This window comes from Zootermopsis nevadensis, unplaced genomic scaffold (assembly GCF_977971745.1).
Source record: "Zootermopsis nevadensis isolate Lab colony 2312 unplaced genomic scaffold, Znev_1.0 Znev_ptg000008l, whole genome shotgun sequence".
Classification (NCBI taxonomy): domain Eukaryota; kingdom Metazoa; phylum Arthropoda; class Insecta; order Blattodea; family Termopsidae; genus Zootermopsis; species Zootermopsis nevadensis.
Genome location: NW_028259140.1, coordinates 15,929,612 through 15,942,781, shown reverse-complemented (window position 1 = coordinate 15,942,781; position 13,170 = coordinate 15,929,612).

The following is a 13,170-nucleotide window of genomic DNA, read 5'->3' as shown; positions in this document are numbered from 1 at the left end:
AGTGGATTTTTGCGAGTGGAGATCGCGGAGAAATACAAAGAAAAGACTGCATTTGGCGCACCCTTTGGGCATTACGAATATAATCGCTTATGTTTTGGTTTATGCGATGTTTGAGTCCCTGATGGACAAAGTATTGGGAGATTTAATAGGCAGGGAGGTCATCTGCTACACAGATGACTTGATGATTTTCAGTTCTACTCCTGAAAAGTACGCGAAAAGGCTAGAAAGAAAGACCCATGGCCTGTGTTTCTGGACAGTTACACGAACACGAACAGATATTGAGCTCTAGTGAATTAGAACTTTTAGCTCTAGTGTGGGCCACACGTCACTTCCGAAGCCATCTGCGTGGTCGTCAGTTCGTAGCCCGATCTGACCATCGAGCATTATCTAAAGAAATTCTCAGACACCAACTCCCGGCTAATGAGATACCAAACTACGCTAAAATCAAAATAAAAGGAAATAATCCAAATATATCATTAATAAAATACAAAGCAGAAACATTATACATAAAATTAGAAATCAAACAACTACATAAAAAGAAACAACAGTTAAATATACTAGCATATCAAAAACACTTAGAAGTCGCCAACATGTGGAAAGATTATTGGTCGATCATTGAAAACAAAATAATATGTAAATTACAAACCGAATTTACCAATTTATACCAGAGACAAAAACTAGAAGCTAAAATACAAACTAATAATAATAATAACTCTCAACCGGAAGTATTACCGTACCCTTTTTCTTACTGCATTAAAAATCTTACAAACACCCAATTCACACAACATGAATACACATTACTGAGCAAAGGACTAAAATACAACCTACACCACAAACAAAAAACATGGATTGAAAACCTGGCATTAGAAGCCGAAACTGCTGTGAATCTATTACCTATACACAAACAAGACCACATACGTCACTTAGTTGCAAACAACATTGAACACCTAATAAAACAAAATAAAATCAATACACAATATAATAAAATGCACGCAAACGAATGGAAAAAAATTAAAAGTATAAAACAAAAATTTCAACAATACGAACTGACTATCACACAAGCAGATAAAGGAAAAACTATCGTCATCCTTTCTATAGAACAATATCAATACATTTTACAATTTATCAATCAAAATTCATTTACAACATTAACTAATAATCCTACACCAAATTATCAAAAAGAAATCCAAAAAGTAACTCAAAAATGTAAAAACATCTTTAATCCACCAAAAACCCAATACTACAATCATAGCGCAACTTCACCCACAATCACTGGACTCCTCAAATTACATAAAAATCCCTACACCATCAGACCATTGATAAACTGGACATCAGCACCAGCTTACAAAATCTCATCAAAAATAGCCAATCTCTTAAAAGATTACTGCAATTTACCAAACACTTTCAATATAACAAACTCTATAAATTTAATCAATGAACTAAAAGAACTCAACCTTAATAAATACTTACGAATATGTTCATTCGATATTACTAATATGTACACTAATATCCCCACAAATACTTTACAAGACATCATATATAATACACTAAACAAACAAAACATCAATATACAAATAGTAAATGAAATTAAAATAATAACGAATATAATTATTAATCAAAATTATTTTCAATTCAATAATCAATATTGGCAACAAAATACAGGACTACCCATGGGTGCTCCCACTTCAAGTATATTATCAGAAATATTCCTTCAATATTTAGAACACAACAACATAGTAAACATATTAAACAAAAACCACATACAATATTACAGTAGATACGTCCATGACATATTAATAATTTACAATAAAAGAAAAACAAATATTCAACTTGTCCTTGATGAATTCAACAACATAAATCAAAACATCTAATTATAGAACTGGAGCAAAACAATACTCTAAATTATTTAGACATAACTAAAATAAGAAAAACTAAAATCTTTGAATTCAAAATGTACAGAAAACCCACTACCACAAGTACCATAATTCATGCATCATCATGCCACACCATTGAACAAAAAAGAATGTCCATCAATTACTTAATAAACAGAAAAAATCTATACCCATTAACCACAACAAACAAACAAATAGAATTAAATATAATACAACAAATCCTAAAATAAAATTGGTGTAATAACAACTTTCTAAATAAAAAACAAAACAAAGAAACCTAACGAAAATGAAGATATACAAAATAAATGGGCCACGTTCACATATATAGGTAAAGAAACAAAATTCGTAACAAAACTATTCAAAGAAAACAAAATAAAAATATCTTTTAAACAAAAAACACAATAAAAAACTTTCTTAAACAAAAACCAACAGTAAACATAAATAATAAATACAATTTACCAGGAATATACAGACTAAAATGTAAAGAATGCCCATTAACATATATTGGTCAAACTGGACGCACATTCACAAATAGATACAAAGAACACATTGCAGCAATAAAACATAATAAAGATAATTCAGCATACGCAAAACACATCCTAAACACCGGACATGCATATAGCACGATCACAGACACAATGGATGATCTGGAAGCCGATTCGCTTTAACGAGAACATTCTGGCAGCCAAGCATTAATACTCCGAACGAAGCTAGTATCCGTTTTGACACCTTAATGCTTCTTGGTAATTGTATTTCCAAGACTGGGATGCAGGTGGCATCACATTCAGCGTTCCTCGAGTCTCATCGCGGACCTCTGAGAACACTTGCTTTACGACAGCCTCGGCCGATGTGCGAATCCCTGACAACTGGCCTCCATCCCCGTGATTTCTTCTAGATTTAATAGCGTGAGTCAGTGTGTCCGTTGGCAACCCTTCAGCAACGGTCACTCACGAGCCCATATCAATACCAATATTTAGGAGGAACACAGTGTCTCCATATTCAAGGCTGAACAATAATTTGTATTCACGACTAAATCAGTACGACTCTTGGTAAAAGAGCAAATTTCGTGCCCGGAAAATTTCACGTGCGTAATTTACTAATTAGAACTACAGTAATAGAACATGGCAGAAATACTTTGCTATGAGAGGAAAATATCTTCCAAACAAACCATTTGTAACACCGACACGGATATTGATACACAACATCTTTTAGAAATGTTGGATGGGTTGAACTGGTTGAGGTTCATATCACACGCAAATTAGCAGCTAAGCGCTTTCGAGACACACTATAAAAGAAACGACAGTCGTTAAAGTATCGATGAGTCACACTGATCTTTCGACGGGCGGTCTGTTGGCCGGATTCAATTCCCCCACATCCGACCGCGTGAGCTACCTCAACACAATACGTCAGATTCTCTAAAGAAGCAGAGACCGTCAGTGACTCCAACCAAATACTGTTCATTCGTTGGAGCATGCGCGTTACATTTATCCCGAGTCATCTTATTCATGTTAGTTCAACCAGTAATTCGTGTTTCGCTGAGTGTATTTCTGATATATTCAAGTCTTTCCACATGTGTGACAAGACACTTTTGTACCTACACAGTCTCTCAAACTCCAATCCACTATTCAAAACTGAGCGGTTTCTGAGGAAACCGACATAGTGAATCCAATATTAAACTTTTTGGAAAATCCTTAAAAACCATCCCATCTGAAATTCATTTTTTACTATTCAATTTCAAATGAATGCATTTACATGTATTGCAACGCAGAAATAAAGCTACAGTTGTGTATGGTTTACTTTATTTATTTTTATTTAGTGTTCTGTCTAACGACAGGTCCGTATGAACAGGATCCTTCCATCCTTTTCTCGGACTGGGACCTGTTCATATACGTTCTTGGCAGATGATCCAGAAGTGGTTTGCCATTGCCTTCTTCTGTGTGTGAATGGAGTAATTGTTGGGATGCCACGGAGGAAAACTCCGTGTTGCCTAGACCACGGCCTTGCCCAACACAAGTTATAAATTCGGGCACCGCCGGGAATCGAACCCTAGACCCCAGGATTACAAGGCCAGCGTTCTAACCGCTAGACCACCTCATCTTATTATTATTTAGTGTTCTGTCTGACGACAGGTCCATATGAACAGGATCCTTCCATCCTTTTCTCGGACTGGGACCTGTTCATATACGTTCTTGGCAGATGATCCAGAAGTGGTTTGCCATTGCCTTCTTCTGTGTGTGAATGGAGTAATTGTTGGGATGCCACGGAGGAGTTTAACTCCGTGTTGCCTAGACCACGGCCTTGCCCAACACAAGTTATAAATTCGGGCACCGCCGGGAATCGAACCCTAGACCCCAGGATTTCAAGGCCAGCGTTCTAACCGCTAGACCACCGTGGCTATGTGGTTCACTTATAAGACAAAAATATATAAATGTTTTTTATTTAAGAAGTACAGCAGCGTAGGCAGAAAAATACGAACATTTCACCACTCATATTCCTCTAGACCAGCGATATCTAAACGTATTTGTTTGCGAGCGAGCATTTAAAAATTATTCTGCCTGGCGACCCATAGTTTTTCAATTAGGGACAAATTAAATATATTTTTTTGGAAATACGTCAGTGTTATATTTTATTTATTGTTGTGTGAATAAAAGTGCATTTACAAATACAAAAATAAACTTAAAAATTCGTCGGTAAAATTTACTTGACCTAATTATTAATAATGTAAAATAAATTATGCTTTGAATTTCGCAACGCGAACCACCAAAACGTTCTCGCGACCCAACATTTATGAACCCCTACCCTTCACTAATGCGTTTTTTGCTGAAATAGTAATATCTACATATGCGTGAAGGTTTAACGTAAAAGATGACAATACTAACTACAAAAAAAAATTGGAATAAAGTCGTTTTTCATAGAAACTCCAAAATCAACCTAATTTCCAAATCGGCGCTGTTTCAGCACTATTTCAGTTGATATAAGTTCATGAAATAATCACGAAATAATTACTAGAAGTACTTGCCACTAATCTGATGCTTTTTATACTTCCCAGGATTTAAGGGTTGTAAATTAACTCATATTAGTTTTAACTGTCAGGAACAAATTTTATCGTTCGGCTCACAACGTGATCCGTTCACTCTATATAAGCTTAATATACTTTTAAAACTTCTCCCTGCGCTGAACAACGCTAGTTCAGTCCCCACAATACAAGTAAAAATATATTCATAAAAGGGGTTTTAAATTCATCTCTCCCGTTGCATGAAATATTATGAAAATACGTCAATGAGCGACTATAATATTGACGTCCAAGTGCTGTTAAAATTGCATATGGATATTAGATTAAATGTCAGATAGATCTGTTCAATTATTAAATAACGTTCCGATTACTTTGAAAACAAAACAGATACATTGCAGAGTAAAAATTAAATACTGATTTGAGAAAATTTGGATTGTTATAGAAATCCAGTATTATTCTACAAGTGCCACGAATCAGCCAGCCAAGAAGCTAACATTCCCTAGCTTAGACCATTCGCATAGGTGGAATTGGTAAACAGTGCCTTGTAAATTATAACTGGGTATTTTTGTCTTGGCTGAAGGCCTCGACATGCTCAGACCACGGGCTGCTGTTACTTGTGCGAGGATGACCCCATTAGGTAACTCGCTCTCCTACTAAAAGAACTTTAGGTCGATGGGTGTCTATGAGTTAAACCCAGAATGGTTGACTGAAAACCCCTACGGCTTCAGGAAGAATCATTCTGGATTTTAGCCTCAACCACTGGGACAGGTGGGACCTGCTTCTTTCGAATTATACACTGACATTTGTATTACAACTGAGGAAAAGCATGGAAACTTCAGTGGGGGTAGAAACAGTGCAATGTTTCACGGCCACTCTTTATATAACCCACCAGAACACGTAGTATCTCTTGTCGACTGCAATTCCTTCACGGGCAAAGGGGGTCGGTCTATTCTACTCGCAGTTCCCGGTAATTGGAACAGCGGAGTTTGAAACGCACCCACTCGTGACTGGAGGAAGAGTAAAAAGACTTTTAAAGACAAAGTTAAATTCATATTCACAAATGAAATTGTTTGACGTTGAAAGCTTCTACAAGTAAATTAATACTACCTTGTCCGTACCGGGTAAGGGAGGTTCATTAAGGCTCGCCTGAAGCAAACCTGCTTCTTGTGACGTATGGGAGATTGACCTCAGTCCCAGGCCACGGGTGACGGCGACACCGCGCAGCCTACGATTACAGTTTAAAAACTTACGCGAAATGTAACCATTTTAAAATATTAAAACAAGAAAAAATGCCAGAATGGTTTCTAGGCATGGACCTTGATCACTCGGATACTGGGATCGTGGGTTCGAATCCCGCTCAAGGTATGGATGGTTGCTAGTCTGCGTCTTTCTCTGTTGTGCTGTCCTGTCCTGGCCTTGCGATGGGCTGATCATTCATCCAAGGGGTCCTAGCAATGTTTAAAAAGATTAAGAAATCTCCCGTGTATGAGGCGGCAAAAGGTCCTTCAATGACGGTAGAGTTACTGGTGATGAAAAACGACGAATAGCTAACAAACAACTGGCTCGCCTTCCGTCACTGTTTCCGTTTGTGTTCTTATACAGTGCGTTCACTGACTGTCACTTGCCGGCTTCCGGCTAGAACTGCATGACTCACAACCAATAATAGAACAATATTTTATCATTTCCGGGAGCCTGGCAGCATTCAACTTTATCAGTGAAAGCACCGAAGAAATGTTTCTCTAGGTAACAGATCAGCGTAAATCTCGGTAACAAATTCATGCCACCGGAAGACTAAACCAAGAAGTTTTGTCTCAAATTCCCGTCTGTAACGAAACGAATAAGGAGACCGTTCAGGAGCAAATATATTGCGGGGATGTATGATCCGAAATTTTATAATATCCTGACAAGTATGGTGTACTCCATGCCAACACTACTATGCACTGACAGAACACATTTAGTGAAATTATAAACATTGCAGACAGTTTCATGCAGACGGATTTCTGAACACACCCTACTACATTTCTCCCTTGGGATCCCCTGGCTTCCAACACATCCTGCACACCACGGGTAATACGAGCCGTAGTTCCGTAGTGTGTGCCTGTCGTCGAGAACAGGCCACCTTAAAACATCTTAAGCCCATTCTGTTGTATTCTGCCAAATAAATACGAGTACTGAAATGACGGACCGGGTAAGGTCATATGAGGTCTAAGAACGTCTTTCGCTGACATATTAATTTTTTAATTCAGAAACAGAATTTAAAAAACTACGAACACTGACATCAACAATAGGTAGAGATAAGAGTTGTCCAAATATCGGTCCGTGGGACACATCAGGCCCAATACGACTTGTAAATAGAACCGTGAAATTAATTGTTAATTCGTTACTAGTTACTACGTTCATATATTTTCTTTACCACGAAGGGTCTGAAATGAAAATTCGATTCATATCTCGTTTGCTGTTTTACGTACAAGTGGCACAAATTCTATTGTCTATTAAAAGCCCTAATGTAAATTGTAAGTTTTTCCTGGTAGAAGTTGCGTCAAATACAAGATTCTCCATAAATTAACGCTATAATAATATGTGCAGACTTCAATAACATTCATATTTTAGCATATACTGTGGTAATTTCTCATTTCTAGATAAGTAAGATAACGAAAACTGGATATTATTTCCCAAAAATAGTTCCAGGAGTTGGACCCTTGGGTTCAATACGGCCCCTTAAACTAGTCTTCGCAGTATGGTACTTACTGTCAGACGCAGTCCCGCATAACAGCCATTATACACTCTTAGTTTAAAACGTCAGTCTTTAATTCAATCTACAGCAAGTGTTCGAATAGGTGACCTTCTGCGTTCCAGCGTACCTTCTTTCCTTTAATCCGATGCCTAAATCTGTGCCTCCAGTTCTGAACATGACTGTACTCCACTTCAATGACTTACAATCCAGCAACTGGCTCTTAGTCGGTTGATGCACAACATATTCTGGGCCAGCGATATTTTTACCCTTAGCAAGCGTTTTAAAGAAGAAAAGTTAAAATTTGGCATACTTCACAAGTCTTCTCTTGTGTCAAAATGGCTGACTTTTGGGTTGTAACGCCGTGTGTTTTGGTAAAAGTTTACCGACGTTTCAACAGTACTTCTCTTTATAGTAAAGGCAATGAGTAGCTTGTGAAGCTGGAAGATACTGGAAGCAGTAAGTACCTCTGAAATGTTGGTAACATTTTACCATACTACACCTAGTTACAACCCAGAACACAGCCATCTTCAATCTCGCCGCGGTGAGAACCTCAAATCCTACTTTTCTTACGTCTTCAGAGACTGGATGCCCCTGCAAGACATCCACTAGCCTACACGCAGTACGGAGTTGTCGGAGAAGTTGCCGCTCAATCACGGCGTCAGACTCGTCATACATGAGAAAACTGCATAACGCAGGGCTACATAATTTTTACTCTTTAATAATTAATATTAGGCTAATAAAATCAAGAAGCCCGTGTGGGAAAGATAAGAAATATGTTTTAAATTGTGGTTGGAAAGTCTGAAGGTAACAGACAACTCGGAAGATCCAGGCATAGATGAGACAATAAAGATTTGTATTAAAATGGGTATTACGAAAATAAATAAATAAGTGAGGACTGGATTCATCTGTCTCAAGACAGGAACTTGCGTTGGCCGCTTCTAAAACGACATTAAACCTTGTTCTTTCATAAAATCCGGGGAATTTCTTTACTAGCCGAGCGTACTATTTCAAGTTAGTTAGTTGGTTACGTGGTATGTTTGACCACTGCCTACCAGCGCATATAAAGCGGATATTAGAAACCTAATCGTCTCATTCAGTATTCTTAAAATTACAATGCGATTTTGGGTAAATAAAGTATAACACTGTACAAGAACTATATAACGGAAATTTAACTGTGACTGTCACCTGTGATAATAGAGCAAACTGAGGTTAAAATATTGAAAATACTTAGATCTAGGATATAATATTTGTTTGTTCACTTATTTCAAGACGCCGTGCCAATTATTAGAGTCATGTAGCGTTGGATAAAATGCGGTATGATAATTATGGAAGCCTTATCTGTAAATGTAAAGTAGGAAGTGGTCCAAGCCAACATTCTATGAATAAACCTGTACTATGCCACATCCAGAATTCTTGCGGAAATGACGGCGTTAATTCTGAAATTACAACATCCCATTGTAAAGTATGTAAGTATGTTTGCACTTCAGAGAATAAATTAAGCAATTTCACAAGCAATGATTGTAAACAGCGTATTAAATTTGTCACTATAAATGTGTATAGCAATAACAGGTTGGTGACTGTGAAAAATTAATTCAAGGTGATGAAATCCGATACTAACTTAACCCATTTGAAGGTACTAACCCTAAATTTTAACCTGGAAGATCCGAGAAAAAAAGCATGAAATCCTTACAAGTTATGAATTTCTGTCCATAAAGAGAAAGAATTTTTGAAGAATAAGTAGGATTGGACATTTGAATTTTTAACGGAGACGAAACAGACAAATGGACTTAATGCGTGAAGTTGGTAATAACAATTTCGGTGCTCGAAAATGCTGACAAGAATAACCAACAAGTAACAAACTACAGGAATCTGCTACTACATCTAATGGCAGACATATATACCACTCAACCGAATTGGTTCCGTATCTTACACCAGATAAAACAAGTTTATTTCTGCAAAGAATCATATTCCATCTTCATAAACTATAATAAATCGATTCCATTTTTATCCGCCCAATATCGAACAGCGAACAATTGACAATCTGTCACCTCCTGTGTTGAAACGGACTGAGAATAGGACGTCGTAAAGGAAATGTTTTAGAGGGCATTTTACCGCATGAGAAGACGAAACGACAAGTTGATGACGGACTGAAGAACAGAATAGGAATTTTTACTTTGGAATCTCCTATTTTTTCGTTCTTAATGTGACATTAACACAGTCGGCCAGTTCTCCGTTGTGTATGAACGACAGAGGGGCGAGAGGGGTAAAGCATATTTGGGAGACGTGTACTCTCTGCAGTACACTGGCATTCCAAAGGTGTTCTCCACAATACATCGCTTAAGTCGTTATTGCACTAAACGTGCTCTCAGTGCATTGTTACTACTTAGATCATTGTTGCACTGGAGCTAACCAAGATAACTGTTGCTCTGCAATGTGTTCCGACGATGGGACCGAAAATCTCAAATCTGCGATAAACGCCACATGCAGACAGACAAACATGGACGGGCCAATAAGGCGTGATTCGCTCACGCTAAAGCGTAAAGAAAAGTTGAAAACTCTTAGAGTTATAAAAGACAATCTAAACAGGGAATATAAGCAAACGGAGATGGCTCTCTTCAGCCAATCTTTCTTCTTTGCGAAAAATATTGGTTTCCCTCGATTTTAAGATGTCATCGATTGTAATTTAGTAAAACGTTTTCAAAAAAGAAAAGACGCCATATCGATTAGTAGACGTCATTACATGTAAGACACGCCTCGATTTTCAGAAATTTAAATAGTTCTGCTATACGTTCAGTATAAAAACAGTTTCTTTCGAGCCACATCTGTACTCCGCAGGAATGTACAGTGGCCGTGATACACCACTTTAAAAAAGAAAAGGTTTCTTGTGATAGAAATTTGTTCACGACTCAACAGAAACGAAATTCCTTTCCTCGAAACATTCTCTCATTCCTCGAGTGTTCTCCCGTTCTTAACCTCATCTCTTCCTTTTATTTGCCTCTCTTTCTCAGCTTCATGAAGCACTTACTTCATCTTCTTTCCTTCCTCTGTAACTTTTTTATCCTACATTTTGCTCTCTTCATATCATTACCATCATCATTATCACCTCGTCAAATCGACTGTGAAATAATAGCTGACGTAAGAAGAATCTACTTTCCGCTGAGTAGCTATCAAACAACAGAAAATCTATGTATTGCTCACAGGTACAGCGCGTTCCAAAATAAATTATACTAAGCTGTTACGTTTCGGAGCTCCTAGGGGGTGTTGGTCAAGTTTGTAAAACGCAACCAACCTTGGTTAGTCCCGAAGAGGTGTGTCTCATTCAAGTGTTTTAACCACGGAGTAAGAAACTAAATTAACCACAACGAATGGGGTGTTTAAACACTTGACCAACCCCCCGAAGGGGGTTGGTTGCGTTTTAAAATCTTGAGTAAGACGCTAAACTAACATCCGTGTATAAACAAATATAAGGTGATATTGTTGATGACGTCATTTTTTGTCGACAACGATGGCTAATCCTTTCGGAGCGCTTCCTGTAATCTGATGTTGTAGTTCTTTACGTCGCTGTTCAGAGGCCAACTGTTCTTGGTTAGTCAATAATCTACTTGCAACCCCACCCTTGCAAATGTTCGTCTGTTTCTCTACGTGTGTTGTTAATATGATCTCGTTTAACAATGTAAGTCTTCTTTCGCTTATCCTTATTTGTTAAATAGATCTGATGTTGTAGTTCTTTACATCGATGTTCAGAGGCAAACTGCTCTTGGTTAGTCAATAATCTACTTGCAACCCCACCCTTGCAAATGTTCGTCTGTTTCTCTACGTGTGTTGTTAATATGATCTCGTTTAACAATGTAAGTCTTCTTTCGCTTTTCTTTATTTCTTAAATATGTCTGATGTTGTAGTTCTTTACGTAGCTTTTCAGAGGCCAACTGTTCTTGGTCAGTCAACTTTTTACGTCCAGCCCCACCCCTGCAAATCTTCGTCTTAAAATCGATCATAAAGTCAGTTTTCATAATAGTTTTCGTAATCGTAATATATCAAATGAGTATCAGTTTACCTTGTTGAAGTTGTTGTAGTTGGTACTTCAAATACTTGATAACGTCTTCTTTCACTTTTCTGATGTTTTAGGACAACAGTTATTCAATTCTTAAGAATGCTAAGTGCTCCTTCTGGAGCAGTGATAATGCGACTGGCTTGATATTTTTTGATTTATTTGTTGTGAAGCGTTATTTGTTTACTCGGCATTGTTGTGGAACACAACAATGCCGTGTAAACAAATATCTGTTGACATTGTTGATGACGTCATTTTTTGACGACAAATTGGTTGACGACAACGAGGAATCACAAATTTTTATAGTAAGAAGATAAGACTAGAGCAGAACGCTCCTTTCGGAGCTCCTCGGGGAGGGGGGGTCAATTTTTTAAAACGCAACCAACCTTGTGTAAGAAACTAAACAACACCCCCCCCCCCCGAATGGAGGCTTAAAACAATTGACCAACCCCACAACCACAATGCCGAGTAAACAAATATCTGTTGGCATTGTTGATGACGTCATTTTTTGACGACAAATTGGTTGAAGACAACGACGAATCACAAATTTTTATAGTAAAGATAAGAAAAGCTCTGCCACTCCTTCCCACACACACACACACACACATCAGTCCTATGCAACTTCAGTTGCCACTGATTTTAGTTTCACTGTGCTTTAAAGCCTTTTTTCTTTCCACAAATATGGTGATATTTGAAATCTGATCACCAGGAAATACAACAACCAAGTTACAAACGGCACTGTAATGATAAACAGTGACACATATTCTTGGCAGACTTAACTCTATCACATGACAAGCACATCTAATACATCATATTGCTCATGTACTTAACACAATGCACGTCGAGTTGAGACAGATAAATCTGTAGCAGACAGGAGTGCCCTTCGTGATCACAGTCAAATTCCTGTTGCGATACCAAGTTCCCCACCCACCGCCGACACAAATGCATAAACAAACAGCATTCTGATGACGCAGCTGATTGAACATGTACTTTTGTTCTGGGAGGCACACCACTCAGGCACCATTGCTAAACTAGCATTACTTTAAATTAAAAATTTTGAAACACTTTCTTGTGTATTAAAATTGTGTGAGTCTTGTGGAAATGTCGGTGAATCAAATAGGAACCTAGAAGTCAGAACGAAATTACATGTTCAGTTGATGAGCGATATAAGTCTCCATTGTGACATGGATTAGACCCAGAAAGAGATAACAATTATGGTTTCCATCTCAGCCCCCTTGAAAAGAGAGATCTGCCATCTTCAGAGGCGATTACACTTCCGTTGTCTACGCCAGAACTGCGAAACCTGGCGCGGAGGTGTTGGGGTCAACAGCCCCGGGCGCTTGAAAAATTATTTTTAAAATTAATCAAGTAAAATAAAACCCGACGTTGTTTTTCAATAAGCGAAAATGAAATTGCAATTCCTTCTTATACCTCTTCTCATTTAAATTTATTTCCCTCTGATAAAGAACACATTTATTATTAA